At 38.8% G+C, this 26,589-nt stretch overlaps 1 long non-coding RNA gene across 2 annotated transcripts; it reads right to left on the reverse strand.

The window, feature by feature from the left end:
* Window positions 1-19,648: 19,648 nt before the first annotated feature.
* Window positions 19,649-25,922, reverse strand: LOC137863140 (uncharacterized). Of its 2 annotated transcripts, XR_011100713.1 has the most exons (4): window positions 25,082-25,922; window positions 21,728-21,791; window positions 20,666-20,823; window positions 19,649-20,114 (listed from the first exon to the last, which is right to left on the reverse strand). It is a non-coding gene; the product is annotated as an uncharacterized lncRNA (long non-coding RNA). The 2 variants fall into 2 exon arrangements; XR_011100712.1 differs by having other exon boundaries at window positions 19,649-20,823.
* Between the last annotated feature and the right edge of the window lie 667 nt (window positions 25,923-26,589).

Genomic DNA, 26,589 nt, shown 5'->3' on the forward strand with positions numbered 1-26,589 from the left:
AACTATGAGAGGGAAAAAAAATACTTGCTCCCTTCACTCAAAGCAAACATCAGTAGGAGGGTTACAAAGGGTAGTTATGAATCATTTGGAAACCCTTGTTTTGCAACCCTCTTTTAATAGTTGCATTTCCCCCGACAGTTGCTGCCTGCCCTCTTCCTGGTGGTATATGTATCAGGCAGAGATGTGTTAATCAGCTTTATGAAGTTTGACCGTAGTGAGCCTCCTGCCTGTATTCAGTCAATCAGCGTTCGGCCTGATGGTGCAGTTCTCCTCTTCTGTTCCACTGGTTGAGTTCATTGTTCCAATATCCTTGGTGGAGTCATCCGGGAAGGGATCTGCACGAGGTCAGAGTGCCTCTGTTTCATCCTTCTCGTAAAGTTTGAATGAAGCTCAGCTGAATTAGGCTTCTTAATAAAGTGGCTTTTTTTTTCTTTTTTCTTTTTTTTTTTTTTTTTCCTTCTGATTTGCCTTCAGATTCCTGGGAACAAGGGGCTTAAGTTTTGCCCTGCCAATGCTGGAAGTCATGAGGGACAGCAAGAAACTCAGAGATTTGCACAGGTGGAAAAGGAGTGGAAGTGAAACCAGAACCTCCTGTTCTTTTATGCCAAATTCAATGCCCTTTTGACTTTCCTCCACTTTCTACCGAAAAGCAAGATCCCTAATCCCACCATTACAATACTTTTCCACCACCTGATTACTCCTCTGAACACTTCTTGCTTTACCATTTCAATGAGAAACAGCTCCAAAATATTCCCAACCACTCTTTTGTCTGGAAGGAAGGAGAGGAACACTGCAAGGTGCCAGGTGCATTCACATGACCTCCAAGCCCTCCAATTTCTGGGGAAATATGCTTAATACTGGGCTGAAGCCTGTCCTTGAGATGTGATGCTGCAATGACGTATGTGGGTCTCTGCCCCACTCCTGGCTGAAGCCCTGCACCAGAGCACTTCCACGCCTGACCCCTGCCCGCACCGAGGCTACAGAAACCCTGCAAGCACAACCCAATCTTCACCAGCATTCCATGCACACACAGTGATTTGTTAAATTTCTACATATGACACCTCCTTCCCCCAGCTTCCCTCCCCACTTCTCCTCTCAGCGTAGTTGAACTTTAAAGGGCCCAGGAGAAAAAAGAAATAAGACTTTAAATAATTTATTTTGGAGAAACAGTCAGTGAAGAGGAACAAATAATGTTTCACTAAAAGAAGCGGGACCTTTGACACTCCCCTTTTCGCTCAGGTACCTGAAGGCCTAGCCGGATTGCATTAGTGAAATTTTCATTTGATGGCATTTTAATATTCTGCCTTGATGACTTTTTAGCAACATTTACTTTCAGAGGTCTTGAGTGCTCCCTCGGAGGAAATGAAACATGTCAAAGCCCATTACAAAAATCAAAATTTAAATACCTCGGCCACGTTGGGGCTCACACACAATCCCATCAGCGCTTAAACCGAGGCTCACAACTACTCATTCACTTGTTCAGTTGGTAATGAGTACATTTGATGAAGCATTCTGGGGTCATGGAACATACGTTAGTGATCTAAACTTAACCCATTGATTGCTTATACACTGAGGGGAGGGGGTATTTTATTGAAATGTAATGTTAGAATAATTTCCGCCAGTGCTGAAATAACTTTTTTTTTTTTTTTTAACAATTGCTTTGATGAATTGGAATGTTAATAAGCATGATGGGAGGGCTTTGTTTAAGGTGGGGAGGAAGAAGCCAAGCTAGGAATACAGAGCAGTTAGCTGAGCTCTCCAGCCACTGAAAAGCAAGCACAAGACAATACTAGGGCTCTCTCTCCTTATTAAATTTGCATTTGGACTTTCTTGGAAATCTTCCCTGTTCTATCATCTGGTTGGTTTTTGTGGTTTTGTTTTGTTTGTTTGTTTGTTTTTCCCTGCTGGTGCCGCTAAATCAATTGGTGTCTTAGAGGCAAATGGAGATGTCCAGTGCAGGATGGTAATGGGGTAGCAAGTACTAAACCATAAATATCTTAGCTTAACTTCAGTAATAACATGTCTATACAGTATCTGTGCTGTATAAATCAATCTGTACATAAAGTGCGTGCATTTGGTTCTGGTGTAGACCATTCTCATTTTTTTCCTAATTTTACAAGGTATCTAGCACAAATGGCTGGAAATGCTTATTTTTCACTTCTTTTTGCTCCTTCTCCTCTCTCCCCTGCTCCCTCCCCCCCCCTCAAAAAAAAAAAAAAAAAAAAAAAAAAGAACCCTTTTTCTGCTGTATGTTAACCTCGCCCATGAGATAACCTTGTCAATCTGCAAATGCAAGATTTTTTGTTGCCATCATCTTGAGCTTGAGAATATGATATATTCTCAGCAGCTCAGCAGCATTTCCAGGAGTCCTCCTGGGCAATGCTTTGCCCAAGGAAGTCTGGCTCTAAACTGTGCTCTTTGGCATCACAATGCAATCAGCAGAAGTCTGCTTGATTCATCCAGCAATTGGTGTCCTTTCAGTCAGGCAGCTTTTCTCCATCCTCTTCCTTTTAATTGCAGTATAAAAAACAGCATTCAGAAGGTAAATGTAATGCAGAACCCAAGAGTTCATTAGGATCCAAAATAACCCATGATTTATTCAGGCCAGGCCAGATATTACAAAATAACTGGAGACAACTTTGCATCTATGAAAGCCACTTTCTTCTAGCCAAAGACTGGTACTTCAGGACTGAAGTTCTTGTTTCTGCATTAACTTTAGTCCTCTTCCATTTTTATTTTAAATATGCTTCTACAACAGTCCAGATAAGATGCACTACCAACAAATTTGGGGAATCAGACATTGGCACTGGGGATTACAGGAGGGACAAAAATCATTTTAATCAAGTAATTTGTTGAAATAACCACTAGCAAGCTGAAAATTGCTCCAAGTTAAAATCTAAATAAAATCCTAAAATCTGGGGAACTTTGCAAATGCACTGAGCAAAACCGGGGCTCACACTGAAGTTCCCAGAGGACTCTCACTTTTAGAGCTGATTTCACATGTGAGTGGTAAGATGCCAAACAGCCCTTGAAGACGAAGGAATGATCAAACTTTGGAAAACAGCTTGGCTCTCACCTGAATATCAATGACCCTTTGAGCTGATGGGAGACTTTCTCCCTCACACACAATTAGATAGAGATTAGGCTGGGCTGGAAATTCCCAAAGGCAAAATACAATAAAAACATTGTACATGGGGAAGGTTGTAACCCTTTCTTTTGTTGATGAAAGAGTAGCATAGCTCTAAGGATTCATAACATTAAACAGTTGTAGGTATTGTGAGGAGACCACTATTAAATTGAATCAGGCCTACCACTATTTTGTTGTGGGCTTTTATTGCTAGGAGGAACACAGAATGCAGGAAGCATCTTGAGTGTAAAAGCACTTTCTGGGATTATGAAGGACAAGTGGTTCAGTGCAATTTATATGTGCTATAAATGTTGTCAAAAGTCCAGTTGCAGCCTCTGACCAATTACTCTGCATCACACTAACCACTAGATGAGGAGGGTAAAATGCCAGTTGTTGTAAACAAACTCCAGCAGTTCCCGTTATTCCATCTTGGCTTCTCTTAGGGTATGCCACAATTCATTGTGAATAATCTAACTGTAAACAGTTTTGAACTTTTTTTTAGTTTTCTTCTGGAAATGTGCTTGCAATCAAGTTTTACAAGTAAGAATAGTTAGCAGGAGCCAGTTTTAACCACATATATTTAGATGATGTCAAATAACAAGGCAGACAGTTAGCAAACTGAGGGGAATTCTTCAGTGAATTTGTGTAATGAATAATTTTGACATTCTGAGAGGAGAAAAAGAAGGCAAATTCACAGAACTTGCTACAGATTCTTTGCTCAGCTCTGCTAGTAACTAAGCAAAATAATACAACATGAATGAGGGATCCTGAAATCAGGTAAACGAGACAAAAATAAGCAGGCTTTAGAATGTGCTTCTTACTCTTGTTGAGCAGCATTGGACTTTTTGCATTTGCAGATCTTGTCAGTATCTCCATTACAGAAAGAGGGAGCAGAAATTGATCTGCAAGAGCTGTCCTCATCACATAGTAGGAATGCAAAGTAAAGGACCTCATGTGCACTCCAGACTTTGATGTCTTCGTGCTCGAGCCCACATAAAACAGCAGCCAAGCAATTTGACTGTTATATGATAGATAGTCACTCTCAGACAACATCACCATTGAAAAGCAGTCTGGTTGCATTTGCCCCAGTTCTGCCAATCCGACTCAAGACCTGTCTATGAATCTGTTGACCCATTTCTTCCTCGTTCTGGTGCCTGTCCTGCACACCACGTATGCTATAAATCCATCGCGCGGTATGCTGCACTGCTCTTCTGTAACATGAATTTATGCTAATGGCTGTCTGCATATGCTTATATCACATATCTATATTAAACTTAATAGTCTGTTACATTGCTTCTTAACCCTGTGTCCACACATGATTAACTTTTCTGATTTCTTTCAAAACCGTTATTAACACAGTGTAGCATTTCACTCAACATGTCACTAACTTTCCCTGCCTGATGCGGGAGTTGGGGTAATTATGCAGCCCTATAGCTCTTCCAAGTAACACTGCACACACAAAGAGTTATGAGTTTATTCAGAGATTTGAGGATTTGTGTGGATGTGTGTTTGTGTATGCTTGCTTTTGTTTAAAAACAGCAAGAGGTAAGAGACAATGCATCAAAGACAGATTCTTATTTATATGGTTGTTAACTAAGTTCAGTACTTTTGGGCACAGATGTCAAATTCAGAGGAAAGATCATCAGCATGCTTGCATATGTAGAGATATGCATGAAAGCCACTTGAAAGTCAAAGCTTGGATTTAAAGAATAGTTCAGATGTTATGGAACTTGCTTTCAAAACTCTGCAGACCTACAAAGAGCCAAACTCGGAGGACTTCTCTGACAATGCAATGACCACAATTATTTTTATGTATATAATGCACTAATAAAAGATTAATTGCTCTGGTTGAAAATATTCTATGTGCTTTCAGATATATAAAATCATTGGCACAGATGCAGACTTCTCAGCTTTCTGCTTAAGGGAGCACCAGCACATTTTTGTGCCTCAGTCATGGCTCTGGCAGTGACTGCTAAAAGCAATGATGTTTGAGCTTGGATGTTCTGCCACATAGCATACTTTCTCAAGTCAGAATTGCATAGCAAATGCTCCAGGATTTCTTTTCATTTTCATGAAACATTTTAAGGTCAAAATGCCACTGTCATGAAGTTGTGCTGGAATCAAAAGAACTTTGGAAAGCTTTACCTCTTGAAACTCCCACAAATATAAAGGTGAGTTTATTTCCCTCCCTTCCCTCCCTTCCTCTTTTTTTTTTTTTTTCTTTTTTTTTTAACTAGTTGGAAGATGGGAGAGCAAAGAGAAAAATCACAGTGCACTAATTGTATGTTGATGGTTGATGGCAGTTCATTCTAACCTGATGTACTTGTTACATTAAATAATGGGAGTAACAGGCATAGTCACTCATTTTGTTGAATGAAGGTGATTAATCCTAAGGATGTTGAGAGAGTGGTCTTCAAATCAGCAAGTAAATCAGGAGCAGCAGTCAGGAATACCTAGTTTTAGACCTGACCCCCCTTGGCTTTCACTTCTTCTTGACCCGAAAACTTCCAGAAAAAGGAGAGTTTTGCATAGGTTTAAATAACAAAGCAAATGCTGAACTATTATAAGATAACAACCACAGGTCATGCTGGTATACAGCTGAATAGATGTATGAGTCAGACACAAATTTAGCACTGGAAATTTTTTTACTCCTATTTTCTTATTCTGATGGCCTTGTGTTGTTTTTCTTCATTCTCCATACCTTCACCACTTTGAACTTCCAGTGTGCTTGTCATGATATCATGCAAAACAAATGGTCTTGAGAAAATTTTCACACAACATTACATTAACAGGGCCATAAGTTTTTACAGACTTTTTTAATAGCTGCATGCTAATTTCAAAGTGTTTTTCAAATTTCCTGTTTATCCTGTTGTAAAGCCTTTTGACATCATGGTAGAGCAATGCAAAGTAATAATAATAGTAATAATAATAGTAATAATAGTGAATGACAGTGGTGATCATTTTAATGGCACAAAATTAGATTCAATACGTCCCTGTGTATGTTCAGCTCTTGTCTGCTTTGCTCACTGCAGTTAAACCCATTGCCTATGGATATAAAGGTTGCTCATAATTCACATAAGCAAGAGGTTGTTGACTGGGCTAATGAGAAAAAGCACTTTCAACACCCACTCCCTATGCAGTACAGTGTCATTTTCTTCTGATACTAAGCAGAGCTCATCTGTCATGTAAGTGTCTCTGCTTCACAGTCAACTCTATGAAACTTTCTAAACCTGTGTCTTACATGTTCTCCTGCCTTTCCACAGAAAAGTAGATCTACCTCCACCTCCAGACACAGAACTGAAATAGGAAGCTATCTCCACTAGAGTTGCCACTACTGCATTGCACATTCAAAGTCCAAGCAGAGTTTAGGAACAGTACAGGAGCATCATCAAGGAATTTCAGTATAAAAATGACATTTCATGGCTTTTTCCAAATTTTAACATGATATAAAGTAGTATCAGAGGTGGACTCATAGGATGTCCTTACTACATGTACAGTTATATGCTGTCAAAAACTGTCATTGCTGTCTTTTGTAAGGACCCAAATGAACACATGAAGCAAGATAGTGTTTATAGTGTTTATTGTTGACGAGTAAGGGGCATAGACATCAGAGTGGATTGTACTTTTTAATTACAAATATGCTGTGAAGAACTTCCAACCTCAATAGACCACATGTGAAGCAAGAAGAAAGGAAAACTGGAAGAAATGGAAAAGTAAAGCAAATAAACAGTTGCTTCCAAACTATTTTTGATTTTCCTGTTTACATCAGTTTGTAGAAAAGTTTTCTGGACCTTATTAAAGATGGTGGTATTTATTTAGCCCAATTTTGACTAGCTATGTTCAAAAGATAGAGCACAGGAAGGCCATGAAAAGAAATCTACTTCAATTTTGCTGAACAGTCTTGAGATGCCAGCTGTAATAAGCCTTGCCAAATACAGTTTGCAGGGTATGCTCAAATAAAAATTTCAGATAACATGGGATGTTAGGAAAGACAAGAGTTTCTCAGTTGTTTTGGAGGAAAAAGTACCTGTCCTGTTGCAACATACTGTCTCTTGCTGGGTGGGTTTACATTTTTTTATAGTTACTGAGTAGACAAATACATAATTTACTAGCTTATGTGCAAATGTACTTCTAGCTTCTGCTGGATCAGTTCTGGCTCACAAAATTCTGCTCCAGTACTTGAACTTGCTTTATCCTTTAGTCTCTGGCCAATAATTTTTATTTTTACTGTATGACAGTTCAAGTGATCGGGCTATTTCTCTAACATTATGTATGGCTTAACTGGCAATCACAAAGCTATGAAATCATTGTAATCATGATGTGAAACCACTGTATATGTTGTTTTTAACACCAGTTTGCTAAACAAAGAATCTTGCCAATGGCATTAGAGATAACCTACATGAAATCACTCAGAACATGAGTCCTGGCCATCCCAAAGCTGGGAATGTATCTGATCTAGCTCAGTACCACTTATAAATATAAAACAAGTGGCAGACAAGACCATATGAGATCTGTAAAATACTGAGCTCTCTCTCGTGTAATACCTGTAGCCACCATGAAACAGATTGAGCACTAGGGGGGCAAGATAGAGTGAAATACCAGAGTGCTCTTGGGATTGATTGTATCACATAAGTGAGCAGGGAAAAGGAAAGGACTTTTGCTAGTGAAAAAAATGACTTGGCAACTCAGGGATGTGTTGTAACAAGAACTTGAATAAAATAAATAGGGAGCATTTTCAGGCTGTGGGGGCTGAATGAACACAATCAATCTTCTTTCAGCTGGAACTGCATCACTCTCACCCACAGTTCCCTCTGCTGAATTAAAATCTCATGGTAATTTAAGTTATAAACAACAGAGTCAAACTTGAACAAGAGACATTCAATGAGGATTCCATGATGTGTATAATTGTATGTGGTATTTCTGAGTGGAAGGTTTTAGGGAGCTATGGCCATGCCCTCACTCCCTCCTATCAGGACTAACACATATAATGTATCATGCTGATGGCCCAACATGGGCGTGCTCAAGTCAAGCGGTCTCTCCATTCAAACTGGGTCTACTTCCAGGCCCTGGCATGGGAATAGATTAGCCATCAAGCTAATGTTGTGCTGTAATTTTCCATGTCTTCTGCTGGTATCCCTTAATCTTACCTTCCACTTCTTTATCCGTCCTCTAATTTCTCCTTTCTTCCAGATCAGTAGTTTTCTTGTCTCTTGCAGGAGTTTTTTGTCTATCCTATGTTAGAGAAACCATGAAAGAATAACTAGATTTTTTACTGAAGTTCCACAGATCCTGTCTTCACTTGTGTTATTACTTCACAGTGATTTTAAAGGTCAAATTTTTGTTCTGGAAGAGACACTTTTCTCTCAAGTTTAGGAGGTAGCCTCTGAGCACAGGAGCTGTGATCAGGACATTAAAGTAGATGTTCTTCATGTCATAGAGAAAAAGTTATACTGCTTTGTTTTAGGGAGTTGCTGTGCCCTGCTTTTGCCATTGATAATGTCACATAGCTCTTTGATTTTTATTTATATATATATATATATATATATTTAATTTTTAATTATTATTGTGGGAACACTTAATATGAGCAAAGTTCCTGTGAGACTCTTGAATAAAAGATTTCATTAAAAACATTTGTCTGGCTGTTTATTATGCTGTTGAAATATACGATGTCATGTGCAGTAGTCAGACCTTCAGCTCTGCTGAATTTTGCTAATTAAATTGCTAAGTGTGTCTTTTATTAGGAAAACCATGAGAAATGCAACAAGGGGAGGGGAGGGAAGTGCCCATCTTGTCCTTTCTCTGTAGAGCAGCATTTGGACCACTCCGACCTCCGGGTCTCAGAGAGCTGTTTTCTATCCCACCTTAGCCAAGGAGAGAAAACCAAGACGGGTAAAGAGTCAAAGCTGGGGGCAGCATGTGGCTGGGGGCTCAGCTGGAGATTTTCAGGCAAAACTCTGAAGTTTTAGACACACACTTCACCCTCTCCTCCCCCGGCAGCCCCGCACATCTGACATTTCTGTCAAAAGATACCCTAAGCTGCCCCTCCTCCCTCCCCCTCCTTTCTCATCCCTCTGCCCTTTTTTTATTTTCCCCCTCTTTCCCCTTATATGTGAATAGTGAGAAAATGACTGGAAACAATGTGCCAGTTCGCAGCACTTTACACTGAGGCCCTTTTCTCTTCGCCCCTGACTCGCGAATGACTGAGAGTTGTTTTATTGTACAAAGATTCTCAGAGAAAAGAACTTTTATTTTACCCAATAACACAAGAATGGGCAACGGGCAAACAGTCAGTGCCTTGTTCCCAGCTGCCACTCAGACCGCGGCGGGGGAATCGCTAATGGGGTCTCTGTGCCGCCCGGCGCTCTGTCTCTCTCTGTCTCGTTTGGCTCGCGCCTCTGTCGGCTGCCTGTGAGCCAGGGTGAAATGCTCCCGAGATAAGCTGCTCCTCCGCCTTTCATAACTCCACCCTTACTTTTTCAAGCACAAATATTCCAAATTTTATTATCGACGCTTGGGAGATGGGTATGCAATGGGGGAAGACCACGGGTGCTGTAACACAACTTGCAATTTGTCCCTTTGCACCTTGCAAAACTGTAATATAAAGAGGAGAAGAAAGAACTGCAAAGCCATGTTAAAAAAATAAAAAATAAAAATCACTTGCACCCATACTTTAGCTGTTGATTCATAGTGATATCTAAATGTCAGCCATTTACAGCTTAATCATGGCTTTATTAACCCATCCTTTTCCTAGCTGAAAGGCAGGCTGAGTAGAAGGAAGGAATAATAAAGACTGGAGGATGGGGAAGCTGAAATGTGAAGAGTGAATTAGACTTGTTTAGAAAATAAAAGACTAGACAAGAAAAGACAAGCTGGGAAAGAAGGGTGTGAAAAAAAACTAACAGAAAACATCATGCCATTGGCTGTCCAAGTGTTTCATATTCTCAGCAGTGAAGTATGAAACATAGTTGTTGGAGACATTGAGAATTTGGGAAGAAAAAAAAAGAAAAAAAGCTCCTACTTAATTTCACCCATAATTCTCAAAGCTCATCTGTCATTTAAAATACTTCTAACTTGTTGTGCACAAAGTCTCCGATCATGGCTAGGGTCTTCAAATTCTGATAAAGTTAGGCACTTAAACTGAATAACATATGAATCACCTGACTTTCTTTGAAAATCCCACAGTTTGGGGTCTGTTTTGATTTGTTTTATTTTGCAGGGTATCATTAGATTTGTAATAACAACATCAGGATCCACATAATTTTTCATGATGGACTAATGTGCTTTCCTGAGAAGTTCTAGTCTTGTATAACATAATACTTAAAGGTGTGGGACATTTTTTATTATAATACTTTATTTTTACTTATTTGTAAACACTTGCTAAGCTTTCAGAGTATACCTCAGGTTGAGGTATTCATTTTCATTATTTATATTTTTCAGCAAAAAAGTATTCAGTCATTTGAGACTTTGAAATAAATTATGTTGCTTGCCCAAATTAAAGAATGTACACCATCCATCTTCACCTAGACACAAGAGCAATAATAACAGTAGAAGAGAGTTTATAGAAATTCTGGAAAAATACAACTATATTTAAAATTTCTTAAGCTGTTTTTGTTTGTTTGGTTGGTTGTTTTGTTTTGTTTTGTTTGGGGGGGGGGCATTGGAGTTTGCATAATTTATTATATATTTTTGTCATTTATCTCTGAGCTTCCTCCTTTGATAGAAAGGAAACTTGAAGGATTTCTCCAGCAGTTGGATACCCAAACCTGAGCTTCTGTATCCTCTGGGGATCCCCTGGCTTTAAAACAATCCATGTGGAGAAAGAGGAGGAGAATTTCATGGAAATTATGCCAAATATATATATATATATATCAATTATTATATCTAATAAATAACTTCAATTTCCTTTATACAATAAGGAAAAGTAATTGATATGAACTTACTGTATAAAATTTCAAATTGGTATACAAATAGGAATCTTAACAGGGTTAGATCTGCCTGAATCTTTTCTAAATCCTGGAAGAGCTGAGATGTTATTACTAAGAAAATCCAAATGAATTGGAATCAGACTTGCTCTAGGCCAGGTGAGACTCTTTTTCGTTATAGATGCAAGATTGTTTAAATATCTTAATCCCTTTTTGAAATATAAAGTAGGTCTTCTCCAGTTTCACTAAAGCCTCTTATGCTCTGTGCTTCAGAAGGTTTATTTCCATGAGTGTTTTAGGTGCCAAGTATGAAATGTTGCATTTATGTTTCATCCCATTTAATCTCTTCCCACCCACCTTACTATGGATAGGAAATACTTATTTTTGAAGTCGGAAATGTACGGGCTGATATCTTCGAATTTTTTTGAAGATTTTACTTAATAGATAACCTGCATCTAACAGTACTGATTCTGCCCTGTTTTTCTTGATTTTGTAGAAAATAATATGAAATACATTCCATATTATTCATGTCAGAGATTTCTGAGGTGGGATTGCTTCTCTCAAAGTAAATTTTCCACAGAATATATTTGGTGGCAGGCTTAGAGCAGTTTCACCACTTCACCATTCTGTAGAGATTTCAGGAAGGTCCTTGAGAGGGACTGGGTAAACTTCAGGTCAAAATATATACAGCTCCATTCCCAAAATTTCTGAGTTGGTTAATCCTGCACAAAAGTTTGGTTGTACATACAGCTAATTGCTGTGGAGAAAGGGTAGTATCATTTTGCCAATTATTGTTGATGTTGGGTCAACTGCATGTGCTCCAGAGCAGGAAAAAACAAGAGAGTGTTTGGGTTCTAAATGAAGGAGGGCATCTGCTTGTAGCAGCCCAGGCGCACCATTAGGTACAAAATTGGCGCCTTGTTCATAACACAGTGATAAGTGTTTGACCAAAGGCACAGTCAGCCCTTTCAGGCAGAGATTATCTGATTTATTTACAACACTAATTTCAGGGATGCAGATTTGTGGGAGCAAATGTTTTTGATCCTAGTGCAACTGGAAAAAGAAGGGGAGTGGAAAGAGCTCCATATGTATAGACCTGCTAAAGCCTGTAGAAACCTCACATCTTGATTTAATTTGCTTGTAAATATATTCAGGTAAATGCAGTTCATTGGCTTCATCTATCTTTCCTCTCCTGATCACAGTTGTGATCATCTCCACAGTGAGTGAGGTCTTAGTTAACTGTTGCTGACGTTGTAACTCAGAAAAGCAATTCAGGCTGTGAGAGCAACATTTCAATTATACGAATAATCAAATTCAAAATGTTATTTGAATAATTTGAGTTCTTAAATTAAGCAAGCACTTTTTTTGCAAGTGGTCTATAAATTACATTTTCCGCTACATTGGCAGTAAACGGGTAATTAATATCTCAACTTTTCCTTCTTAATGTTGATTTAAGAAAAATAAAATAAGCTTAGAACATAAATGAGCTTTGCTTTCATAGCTCAAATATTACTATCCCTGCTCAGCTAGCTGTGTAGCTCTGCTATCCTTCTCTTTCTCAAAGCTGGACAGATATGTCAGTATCCAGCCGTTGTGTTTAACTTAAGTAAAGGAAATTGAGAACTAAGGGAGGTACATCTAAATTGTATTTTTTTTTTTCTGTTGATTTCAAAGAAAATAGATCTTCATCTTCAAAATGAAGTGACTTGATTTGTTCCTTCTGAACCAGGCATTTTAATACATTTGTCCAATATCAAAGGAATGTAAATTCGACAGCTTTCCTGATAAGTCAAATGTACCTAAGTCAAATGCTAAAACAATAAAAAATTACAGTGCCAGAAGTGCGGAGAATGTGTTACACAAACCTTATATAACTTCTCAGAAAGGTTTTGTGCAAACGGTATTTTTATTTCCACAAACTGAAGGATAGTAATTCAAATGGGTAATGTGGGATGATTTGTTGAATTGTTAGTATTTCTCAGGCAAGGAGAAATTATTAAGTGGACCATAGTATGGCAAAAAAGAGGGGTATGGTGATTTTGTTTTTCCAGGTAACTAAATACTTACATAATTGAATCAGTTAAACCCTACTGTAGATACTATTGGTAGGCATACATTTAAGAAATACATTTGCTCAGAGTGAAGGTCAAACACTTGCTATTGCCTTTCTAGGGTTAAATGTACTGAAGTTTCACCAGAGTGACAGTGAGCCAGAAAAAAGACAGCAAGAGAACCAGAGGAAAAAAAAAAAAAAAAAAAGGAGAGAGAGAGATTGTATGTTTCAAAACTGCACTTAGAAATGGTAGAAATATGAAGGGAAAATGAAACTATTTCAAAACGATCAATATTTTTCATTTTTATTTAACCAATTGCCTTTTTTTTTTTTTCAAAAACATATATCAAGCAGCTATTTGAAATAGCTTTGAAAACAGGTATGTTTCCTGTAAACTGTGAGGTGTGCATTGCATGGGGGAGTAATGCTCACCATTCTTTATCAGTACATTTAATTTGTCCATTCTTTCAACTTGTGGTAAAGTGGATCTTTCCATTTTGCTTACAGGAACTAGGAAAATATTTGAAATTTACTGAATTCTGAAATTCTTTCCCACTCACACTCTTTATTTCCCCAGCTGAGCCAGCCAGGTGATATGGGATTAATGGAATATCAGAGAGGCAATGAAAGTGTGATCTCAGCTGTTTAAGATGAGCTCAGGTGCTTGGTAGTTAAAGGATGGTAGAAAGCTAGGCCTACAGGACTGAAAAGTGGTTTACAATACAAAAAGAATCCCTTCACAAAAATCCTGATGCATATTCAGCAATGTAAAGATTTTAAGTGGCCCAAATAGATGCTTAAAATATGACTTGCAAGACAAACTGTACACTTTCACACAATCATAGCTTATTGAAATGGGTTCAATTGGCTTAAGAGTATCACCCCCCCCAAAAAAAAAAAAAAAAAAAAAAAAAAAGCTAAGCTGCCGATTGTTTTAAAAGACCCTGATTTTTTTTTTTTTTTTTTTTCCCCTGCTATGGGGCATCTGTGGTCAGAACCAGGAAAGATGTTAGCCACAGTCAAATTTTGATCACTTGCTGGACAAGCCACTCTGTGCTTCCAGCTAACAGTCACCAGCCCTAGGTCTCAGGAATGTTCAGGAGTATTTAATTAGATAGTTTTCTACCTGCTTCATAAGCCTAGAGGGATATTAAGCATGAACATTTTTTGTCATTTGAGGAGATGAATACATGATCAGAAATAAGAACTCCATCAGTTCCTACTGGTCAGAATTGGTAGTTAATTAATTATTCAACAGGCTCTGGTGTTGCTGCCAAATCCATGCTTTCTTCTCAAAGAATAACAGGCAAGCTTGTTAGAGCAGCTTTCTTTGGACTGTCACTTTCGTGTTGATAGGGGGTTTATTGTGATGCTGGCACTTTAATTTTATCTTATTATTTTACTCTCTTCTTTCTGTCATTAAACATGTACAACTTTCCCTGCATATTTGCTCCAGAAAAGTAATGTTACTTTTCATATTAATATACATATTAGTATTACCTCTGGTATATCATGCCACTCTTTTGCAGACATTATTTGCACAGTTTAATTTCTTTGCAGAATTTTAGAGTTAATCTGTATCTCTCTCCTGATACCGTATGTTGCTGTTTTCCACTTGTATGGAAATGCAGGTAATCTTGCGCCCTCCATGACTCGGGCAAGTGCTTTACAAAAAAGCATCTTTGACAGTTACCTTTATACTTTAACACAACCAAAGAGTTAGTCTCTTAACCACTAGGCCTTGTACTACTTTGGGATTGGACAAAAGGTAGAAGTCTTGTGATAGTAGTATCCATTTATGAGTTTGCATTATCATTTCATAAGGCAAAACAGAAGGTGATATAAGCCCACTGCCATTCCTTGGTTTTTGACGGAACATATTCATCAAAAAAGCATGCAGTCCCCTGAGCTTGCAGCCATATGCTACAGGAAAATGTCACCAGTTAAAGATGTATTCATTTACTGTTTTGAAAACTCTGTTTGATATTCATGCATTCCAAGTGTTTTGACCTAGATTTCTGTAGAGGCATTAGATCCAGTACTGAACAGGAAGCTAGACAGCTGTTGCTTGTGTAGTCAAAGGAAGAATTTAAAGTAAGGGGAAAAAAAAGAATAAAAAAATGAAAACATTTATTAATGCATGCCAACATTTTGCACAGCCAATATGTTTAATACCAGATTAACTAATATAAGCATATGGAGATGCATTTGTTGCAAAGCTTTAAAGAAAAGAACAAAGAAAAAAGTTGGATATATCTAAAGTTCACATAGAACAGAATTTGCACTTTCTCCTGTAAATGAAAGCCTGGTGAAATGGCAACATACTTTAATTACAAGCTACTTGCTAATGTCACAACATTTAGGTTTTGGGGCTATATTGTAGTACAAACCTCTAAGCACATGCCTTGCTTAATTCAGAAACCTACAGGTAATAAAAATCATTACTGAGTTCTACAGTCTTTGGAGTTTATTATGTCCCAAAGTCTTATGAACGGTTTGTTTGTTTTAATTGTAGATTCCTTTCTAATAAATCCACGTACAAAACAGATACAGTGTAAATATATATAGCTAATTACTAAATGCTGGTAGTTGTTCTACTGCTGTGGCAAAGATGCTGCATTTTATTATTACTGGGTTTACATAGATACAGTTCATCTGATGTTCATAGGTCTTTTAGTAGTTGGGTCGCAGCTATAAACAACATTAGAAAACATGTTGGCTTGGTTACGAGAGCACTCATGTAATTCAGCTTCAGACAGCCAAAAGGTAGGTGTCAAAGGTACTTGTCCTGATTGTTCTTCCATAGATCTTAATACTCCTACTGCAGCTGTCTTTCTTGTTCTGGGCTCTCTTGTCCTGGGAAGGAACCTATTTCTTTCCTTTCTCTGTCAAGGGGGTTTGGCTGTTTTGTCCAGAGCAGGTGCCAAACCAGTGATAAATATTACCAACCAACCATTATTAATATTGTTTATTTATTTATTTAATATTAGTGGAAAAATCTTTAACTATTAAGCTTCAAAAGTAATCTGTTATCAAGTTCAACATCTTCTGATAATACATTTTATATCAAGCCAATCCAAAAATAGAAGAAAATGTGTAAATTTCCCTTCCCTGAAAGTGGTTTTCATTTTCACAGTGAAAAATATGAAGATGGATTTTTTCCCAATAGCTCTTTTCCTAAGTGTTTATCAAATAGTTTATGCAAACACATTTCAGCTTATGGTTTATTTATAGACAGTTCAATTTCACTCTCCACAAAGGTGTGGAATTGGTTACCCAAGCCACGTGCTGGTTATTTATTTATTTACTTACTTATTTATGACTGGGTGAATGAAACTTTTTAAACAAGGGAAAAAATGAATGAAGAATTGCAAAGAAATGATGCTGCAGTTTAGAATGAAAAAATTAACAGGACTAAATGTCATAAAACTGAATTCTGCAATATCTTCATGAATAGTTAGTGTTCTCAGGAGTGCCTGTTGACAACTAAAAACCTGCACATTTAGTCACCTGGCTGGAATACACACATGGATGTATGTAGGCATACAGCCTTGAATAATGTCCCATTTAAATGTCCAACCCTTCTGTTCAGATGTGCTGAGTATTTTGTGAACATACATCTACACAGAGAGATCTACATAAATAGTATGTGTGTAGTTATCATCACTCTTCCTGAATTGCACTATTTGCACTTGAAATAGATGAGCTTCAGATGTAATGTCAAATCTCAGAATTCTAATGACGTTTACCTTTCTAATCCAATCTCACTGATGTGGGCTTCTGCCATTAGACATGAGGCTTTGGAGGCAACCCATGCTTGCATTCTCACAGAGTTTGAGGTCAGAAGCAAGTTATGAGGACAAGGACCTTTGGGACTGCATATTCTCAAATATGATCCCACCAGAGTAGCAGAAACACCACTACAAATGTAGAAAATGGAGAAATACTTATGAAGAAAGTTAAGAAGGGACATGGAAAGATCATGACTTCGAGGGGAGGGATTGAACAGTGATGAGAAAATAAGCATGTGATGGTTGGGGTTGTAGAATTTTGCAACCAGAATGAAAATAACAAGTAAGGTCATAAATATTCCCATTTATGATTTATGAATACAGCTACAAGAATATTGCTATTTGCTAGAGTGGTTTTTTTCTCTTCTTTTCTTTTCTTTTCTTTTCTTTTCTTTTCTTTTCTTTTCTTTTCTTTTCTTTTCTTTTCTTTTCTTTTCTTTTCTTTTCAGTAAATGTATCAAGGTGGAACACAGGACTTTTTGTTAAATTTATAATATTTCTGTACATGACTTTTATTTCCATAGAAATATTACATAAATGTGTTTCAAATAATTTTGCTCAGTAGTGATTATTGTTGATGATGAAGTTTGAAATGTTTGATACTTCCTTTTCCCAAACTGATCAACAGAATCAGATGTCTTTCTAAGCTTAGTTGACCTCCTCAGCTTGGTTGGATGCACAAAAGAAATGTTTGGCTAGTCTGACATTTGGTTAACTTTGACATCCCCCCAAACTGTCCATGACTTCATTTATTTCTGGATTATCTGGGCATAGGATCAGGAAGAAGCTTGAGCTGATTTGTCTGAGAATAAGATGTTTCAATTCCTCCACCCTTGCTTTTCTAGTCAGAAGACACTTTGCATCTTAAACTGACATATTTTCAATTTTTATAGTCTACATTTACAAGATCCTTCCATATGGTTAAAGTTAAAATTCACAGAGGCTATAGATAGCTAGGCCACTCTTTTTATTAATCCAAAATGTGCCAGCTGAGTTAGAAAACACTAACTCTGTAGAACAAAATATGAGCTAATAATGGTTTAGTTCTTTACTAATAGCATACCTGACAAAAAATATCTTGTCATCCAACCTGAAACACTTCAGAATTAGCAGCAGCATACTGTACTATAGCCAGTTTGAACAGATGGATTTAGAACCGGAGAGTCAAATATATCCATTTTTGGAATTTGTCTGCCTAATTTACTCATGTTACTGTTACAGAGATACCAAGATAGCTGATGATGATGCTCTGCACTGTATTTACTCGGCTGCATTGCCACACAGAAATGTGATTCATAGACTCCCAGGAATTGCAGATGGAAGAGCCATATTAGATCATTCAATCCATCTCCCTGCTGATGTAGAATTGCTTTCTACAGCTACAGTACATTTTCTAGTGTTTTGTCTGGTCTAGTTGTAAAAGTCCCCTGACATGGGACTTCCACTGTGTCTCTTGGGAAAATACTGCACTGTTCATCTTTCAAAATTGGCACTGTCAGAGGCAGGCTAGAGAACTATCTGGACCATTGACCTATACTCAGCTGGGAATTCCTCCCTTCTTAATCACTAGGTGACCCTACATGAAGATACTGTGCCATCAAAATAACATGTTGTAAATATCGTAAATATTGCAGATTTACAGTAATGGGGCATTTTTTTCTTCTCATTTGCAAGACACTTTTTGCTTTTTCAAACCAACCAACTTTTCCCTCTAGTATGTCTGCTAGTCTCTAACATGGTCTATGTTAGTGTGTTTGACACTAAAAAGGCATCCAACCAATCTCAGCTCCTCTTTAGGTCCTTGCACTTCTCATGTCAAGTTGAAGTTTCCCATTCTCGTGTTTGCGGAGTCCTAGCCCACCATCAGTCACAGTGTTTTTACTCCTACCAATGACATTGTCTTTGTGGAGAATTTTGGTTGCTTGTTTACTGCTACAGTAGCCTGTGTTTTATTCCATAGGAGTAAGAAGAAGGAGCTTTCAATTTTCTGATTGTCCAAAAAATGTTTGACCAATAATGTTGTCAATCAACACCAATAAACAATTTCAAAAAAGGTCAGCAAACCAAGAAATGAAAAAATACATAAATCTGTTTGACTAAAGGAAGCATTGCACTTAGAAATCTGACACTGTAACTGTACACTGTACACTGCTAACACTTAAATAATCAAAGGAAATATTTATAGGTGGAATTGTTGTAGGCATCTTTTGAACAGAATACTTTGTTTACGTGACCTCTTTTCATATTTAAAAAATAAAATAAAATAAAATAAAATAAAATAAAATAAAATAAAATAAAATAAAATAAAATAAAATAAAATAAAATAAAAAAAATAATAAAAGCGTCAAAGTTCAGGCAGACAATTCCAGTTATCTGTACATATCCTGGCTTTTCATTCAGTAGCTTTCCTAAATGGGATGATACGGACGTCCTCACATCCTTCCCATTTACCTACTTCTTTTACCATGACTCTTACCAGACAAGGCAGACCAATGTCAAAAGACTTCACTGGAACTAATCAGAATTTGGTCTGTTGAAAAACAAAACAAAAACAAACAAAACCCACAGTTTTCTCTTCACTTCAGGAACAATTAGGAAATAGAAAATGGAAAATGAATCCTGGAAAAATGAAGCTCATTACATATTTATACAATTTAAAATACATGTATATTTTTTGGTTACCTATGTGATTTTTCTTAGGTTCTGAGCCAGAACTGGATACACCAAACACCAAATGAAAGGCAGTTATGCCAGTAATGCTAGCCCATCTGGAAGCAATAACTACAGTCAATCACAGGGTAAATCCTTATCTGATGAGCTTTCCAGCCCAATTTTTTTAGACATGAGAGGTTCAGATAGTTCAGATAACGTTTGGCAGCTGAATTGGTATTTGTCCCAAGCAAACCTCCAGAGGTTTGCCAGTCACTAGTAATGAAAGTCTTTATAAGGTGATGGTCATTTTGTGGTCAACATGAAATAAATTGATGGTGCCAGCCCAGGTCCTAGGAGACATCTGTCTACGTGTGAGTATCATCCCCAGCTTGCAAGACATCTCTGCAAAGGATCTGGTACCTAAAAGTTTTAATGAGCCTTCATTCAAAATGGGGTGGCTTTCCCTTTTGTCCAGTGGTAACCCAGCTGTTTTCAAGGGCAGTAGATCTAGCATAATCACAAGATGGAGTAAAAGACTCTTTGAAGAAGACATCAGTAGAGAAAACAAGCTGTTTGGGATGCAACACACACCGTGAGATCCACACCCACACCATCTCTTTCCCATTAGCTTGTTTGCCTGCTATGACAGGTGTTCTCATTAGCCATATGTATAAATATTTGTCTAACTTTTTTTTTTATCATTCTGGTACTGTATGTATAGGAAGAAGTGGAGCCAATCTGTGCATGAAAATCAATGTTTGAAGATTTCCTTTTGGCTGCTGGTAGCTGAGGCCTCTTTTAGCAGCCCCTGTTGCAGTTGGCTGCCGTCTCAGAGCCACTTTTCCAACTATTAGAAACCAGATTAGGAAAAATAAATAAATAAATAAATAAATAAATGGATGAGATATTGACCATCCACATGTCATACATTTTGCCAATAAGTATTAATGACAAAGACACTAAGGAATGTAATCTTCCATCAATGAATCAATACAAATCCCATTAACACTCAATGAGGGGATAAGAAAGCCTTCAAGAGCCTCACACTTGGTCTTTGTATAGGACTCCCTCTAAAGGCTCAGGAAATACTTTCTCCTTCAGGACCAGCAGTATATTGTACCTTTAATGAAATGAAGAGGTCTCAAGAGTCAAGGAGACTCAGTAGATGAATGTACTTTACAAATTCCAAGTCCAGCCCATGCAAAAATTGAATGCTTATTTGAAGTGTTTCAATTCTGATAGAATCTGGAAACTGAGAAGTCCATAACATCAGCCATTCTGCAAGGATGTCAACAAGATCAGTAAAAACAAGAGAAAATTAAGCAGTGTTTCAAAATTCTTTAAAATTATGGCATAGCAGGTTTTAGTTAGCTTTCTCCCTTCTTCCTCACTTCTCTGCTCTTCTTTGTCTCTCCACTTTCAGAAGTGATACCAAGCATGCACCCTTGACCTTTTTCCTTGTAGATCTACAATCATCTGCAATAGTGATTTAACTCACAGTACCTGCACTGTGCAGTTCTGCTTCCACTGAAATTAAAACTGTAGCTAAACTTCATGGGAACTTAGAAGCTGCTTCAGGACATTTTAGCTCACTGAAGATTTAGCCAAGGATAAATTAGCTAAAGAGAACAACGATGTTACTCAGAGCAATTGGTTCAAGTTAACCATTAGACCTACTGGGCAACTTTATCAAGTTCTTGAAATGCTTTTGAATGTAACAATGTCGTGGAAATAGGAGAAAAATTGCATAAATATATCTACATCCTCAGGACAAAATCTTCCAACCAAATCAGAGCAAAATAAAATCAGATTCTGAGTTGTGTCTTTTGTTTTGGCATTTTTTGCTTTTCTTTCTTGAAGCACCTGGTGGGGAAATGTTCAAAGCCTCTGAGAGCAATTTGTGTTGAATATTAATTTGGGGTGAGGGCTTAAAGCCTCTTTGTTCTTCTGGAAGTCTTTGCATAAATCTAGAGCACATGTAGGTGCCACAATATCAGTGAATTCAATAAAACCCTTTCCCTTATGTCTCCTATTTCCTTTTCTCCCTCCACTTTACTTATTCATGTTTCTCTGAAAATTTGGGGGGGGGGAAGAAAAAAAATAATAAAAAAAATGTCTGAAAAAAAACTGTCTGTAGTTCCTTATTCTCTGTTTTAGCAATTAGAAGTGCAGTCTATGTTACCAGTATCATGGGAAGACAACTGGGCCGTCTGCCTCCTTCCTGGTTTCCTATGAATTGCTCCAGCCTGTAAAGAAAACATTGTGGGACTTTGTTCAGAACAGCAAGAAACTAAATATTTATCTTCCCTCTTATAATTTATGCAGCATGGGATTGATACAGAAAGAACCAAGATTGAAAGGTCAAGTGAGCTTCCAAATAGTGTTTTACAATGATATATCATTGCACTTTTACTCTGGCCTGCTATCTAGAAAATAAAGCACCAGTAGCAACAGTGTACCTGAAGAAATAATCTTCACAGTGCCACAGCCTGATTTTATTAATAAGCATGCTGCTTAATTTGCGTTTCCTTCAGGACTTAGGGGGTTTCTTTATATTCCTATAGCTTTTCCAGTTCAAGGAACCTGAACCGGTGGTAGCACTGTGTCCAGGCTGGTGTTTTAATATTTCAGTAGACTGGGTTTAGCATGAAGATATCTGCAGATGAGGCTTTTTCTGGTGTTGGACCAAGTCAGGACAGCCCAAAATCACATTACATGTCTCAAGCAGACCAGGGAGTAAATTATCTTGTTGAGAATAACTGGGTTTTGTTTCAACACTGAGCTAGTAAAGCAGTATAAATACGTTGTTCTTTCTCATGAGAAACCTTTCAGATGGACAGCTTCCCCTAGCTGTCGATCTCCAACTCCAAGCTGCTGAAGCCACAGTCCTTATGCTTAGGACTAAGGGATTTTCTAGTTCCAGGGAGTGTAATAATATTTGAACTATTCCCTTTTACATTTGCACTGCCATTATTATGACCTTCAGGAAAGGCCAATGCAAGCAGGTCTGCTCTACACCAGAAAAGAGGGATGTATGTCTGTTAAATGCAGCTTTTGCTAGTTTATACATCTGCTCAGTAGAGCTGGTCACTTAACCGCACCCTTCTGAAGCTGGAAAAGACTTGTCCGTTAGCGTGCATGATGTGCCAGAACAGCACATCAGTTTCTACTCAGAAGATACTTTAAGTGCTCTGCTAAAGTTGAATGACCCGGGCTACTAGCGGATATGGTAGGTTCTCCACCTCGTGAAGTCTTCAAATCAAGAGTGGATGCCTTTCCAAAAGATATCGTTTAGCTCAGTATGATTTATTAGGCTCACTACAGTGGGAAATGGGTAAAATACTAAGACTGGAATTACAGAGCAGCTAAGCACAGGTGACCTGATGACCCCTTCTGGCTTTAAAAATCTAAGAGCTTAGCCAAAGATCCAAGAAGTGAATACAGCTTTTTTATAGGCATGATGTAAACAAGTTTATGTGAATGTGTGTGAACCAGGATCAGCAAGGTGCTGCTAGGTCAGATTTGTAGCACTTTAGAGCTGTTCTTCACAAATACGGCAACCATAAAAGAATAATTAAAAGCAAAATCGTAGGTAGGAGCTAAATAAAGCAGTGGCATTGTTTTCCTTTAAATGTCATCTCCTTTGGTAGAAAAAGAAGAGTGGAAAATTGTAGGTGTCTGGCCAAAAAAAGGGAGGGGACACATGGATCAAAATCTTCTGCTCTGCAGATAAGAGGGGAATGAAAGACTTCCTGACACAGGGAACAGAGGCCCCAGGGGGGCATGGGGGCTGCGGCCAGCTGGGAAATGCCCAGCACTGTATATAGAAACCCTCACAAACAAACAGCTCCCGCGTGGCACAGCGGCCAGCCCGCGTGGCAGCCGGGGGTGCCGGGGGGGGGACTGACCCCTCTGCAGCCCGTCTGGCCTGGCGGATTTAACGAGTCCAGCAGTCACATCAAAAACACCCTCAGCCCTTAGATGAATGAGCTGTTTGTTTTTCTTCCCGATGGCTTGATAAGAGGTCACAGGATGTGTTCAATTTCTTTTATTTTTTTCTTTCTTTCTTTTTACTTTTTTTTTTTTTTTTTAATGAAACAATAGGTTAAGAGAGAAAAGCCCCAGCCCAGTCCCAATAGGTCTCTCGTCCCCCGTGCTGCTTCATTTCCTGCCTTTTTGAAGCAGACATCCCCCTTTTGTTTTCCTCCAGCCCGGCCAGCGCGTGTCGGTGCGGCGGCCACCGAACAAATAGGTTTTGGCCACCGCCACCTCCTCGCCCCCGCCTGCCCGCCCGCCGTCGCTCGCGGCCGGCGGCTTCCTGAGGCCGGGCGGCTGCTGCCGGCCCCAACCATAGGCCTCGCAGGAAGAGATGGAGGGCCCAGAGCCAGCACTGGCGGAAGCGACGGGAAATCCCTGCAGCTGCCAGATTGCGCTGCCGCAGCCGGCGGGACACAGCCTAGGCAATCGGGCGCAAGGCGAGAGAGCTTTCCTGTCGGCCCGGCCGCCGCTGGAAGTTTGTGGCACGCCGGCTCCCACACGCACGCCCGGGGAAGTGCTGGGAGGTGAAGATAAGGCCTCCCGCTGCCACCGCCGTGGTGAAAGTGGGAAACAAAGCCAAGGAGGCCCGGAGGTCTCCCGAACTGGAAGGGGACGCGCACTGTCTCCAGGCCGGGTTTGCGGGAAGGACAGGAGCCGGGCAATATGTCAGAGGGGAGAGAATGAGTGTGGCGGGGAACCCCAGGCTGCTGGGGTTACACAAGGGGAAGAATACTCAGGGCTGGGCTCAGACCTTGAAATTTTCAGCCCCCTTCCCAGTCCATTAGCCTGTCCTAAAATCAGTGTGCAAAGAGGCTGTTTCAGCCAATCATACACAAAATCTGAGGCACATATGAAACCCACGGGTTTCTGGCTGTTAGGCCCTTCCTCCAGCCAAGCACCAGGCTTCCTTAAAGGGAAACCAAGCACTCACTCAAGACCAGGCCTCTTCAAGGGGTTATGCCTCTAATGGCCACAAACAGGCTTGAGATTCAAAAAGCAACTTCTGACTTCTTCCCTACCACATAGGCTGTGCCCAGCAGGAGTTGAACAGCAATGGGAAAAACAGGTTTCCCTCCAAGCTGTACCACAGGTGTTCACAGCCATGCTGCATCTCCAGCTTATAGGAGAATGTGACTTGTAAATCTGTTAGGTAAAGGCCTAACTTCTGGTTTTGGCCTAAAATGATGAACATTTTAAACAGTTCCAAGCTGTTTAAACTGATTGTTAAGGTGCTCATCCTTGAATCTGGTGACCTCTCATTATAACCCCCTTCATAAAGAAAACCTTCTCCTTTGTGCAGAGACTGCAGTGCCCGTCCATGAGGCAATGCAGGAGTTAAAAATATATTCATATAGGCAAATCTGAACACTAAAATAAAATTGTCTTCCTGAGGTCATTGTCTCTGTAGACTGAAGAGAGGGAGGAAGTGTAGGAATGTGTCGCTGATTAAGATACCCCATGCTGGGCAGGTATCAGTTTAAACACTTTAGACTGTTACCTGCTCAGCAGGGGAGACCTGAATCCACATTTGATGATTAGGCCATATTTATGTCGCAGCTCAGTAAGTCTCTATCCATTGGCCTGATGAGAATAGGGTGTAAAACACACCAGTATCTTCATATTAACCTGAGGGGTGAAAAAAGGTTTCACAGGTACATTAGATTTCTAAATACGTGGGTGTCCAGGGCCCATTTGCCCCAGGCTGTGTTATGGGTGTATGACAAACCACCCACTCTGTTCCCTTTCACATTTTGGACGAGTTATGCAGCAAGCTGAGCCACATCAAATTAATATGTGTTCAATGGCACAGGCAGCCAAACTGATAACTTTGTGCCTGAAGAAAAGAGTTTTTTTTTCTAGTACATGGAAAAACTCTGCTTATATATACATACACAAATATATACACATATATCTATAAACTCTGCATACACACATATAGTCTAATGTATATTATGTTTTGCAGCTTTCTGTACACGAAAAGCTGTAGCTATGTTGTATCATACAGCATTTGAAGGTCTTGAATTCTGATTAGCATTCTTGATGGGCTTTTTCAGCATGGTTTACTCAGGAAACAAGTCTTATGCAATCACAGTCTGTGTATGTGTGTACGCGTCTGTCACCATTAGACATCAGATAATTTACACAGGAGAGAGGCAAAATGAATGTCCCTAGACCAGAAAAAAAGCTTTCTGGAGAAATATTTTCTGTCAGAATTTTCGCGTTATTAGACAGCAGTGAGTCCAACCACAAAACACCTATCCATTACATTTTTTTATTAGGCTTTGTTAAGTCCTATACTTGTGGAGCAACTTAATTAATATTGAAAGAATTCTTGCAGATAATAAGTTATAAAGGATGTCGCCAAATAATTAAAATGTTACTCATAATTTATTTTAGTCTGCTGCATTTTTCACTGCAAGAAATATATGTATATATATATATTTATATTTAAGTGTTTTATTTTTCAGTTTTACAAAATTCTCCCATTGGCTATATGTATATAGGTTTGTAGCTCTGGGCAGAGCTCAGCTTTCAGGAGATTGCGCTCCCACATGACCAAAACCATCTCACATAACACACAAGCTAATGCTACTGTTTGGAAGTTAAACCTTACCTTCAAATGTTCGTGAGTGATGAGTAAGAAAGGACTTGAGCTCATATGCTCTGCAAAATGAGAAATCAGGAACCAGGTCTGATTAGTACAACTTCTTATGGTCTTGGGTGTTCCTCCACCTTTAGCCAATGGAGATAAAATTATGAACATAGGATTTAATGTAGGGTTATATAGGGTATAAAGTAGGACAGTACCTTAATTTTTTTTTTTGTGGTTTTGTTTTGTTTTGTTTTTTAATAACTGTCTTGGCATTGAGCTTCATACACACAACAAAGAGTTGGGTTGTGGTGATGCTTACACAATAAAATCTAACTCAAACAGCTGTGATTGCACCTGGAGAAGTCCCACTTCCTGCCAAAAATCCATCTCTTTGACTGGGAGAGCTACTCTAG

Source organism: Anas acuta, chromosome 12, assembly GCF_963932015.1.
Source record: "Anas acuta chromosome 12, bAnaAcu1.1, whole genome shotgun sequence".
NCBI classification, from domain to species: domain Eukaryota; kingdom Metazoa; phylum Chordata; class Aves; order Anseriformes; family Anatidae; genus Anas; species Anas acuta.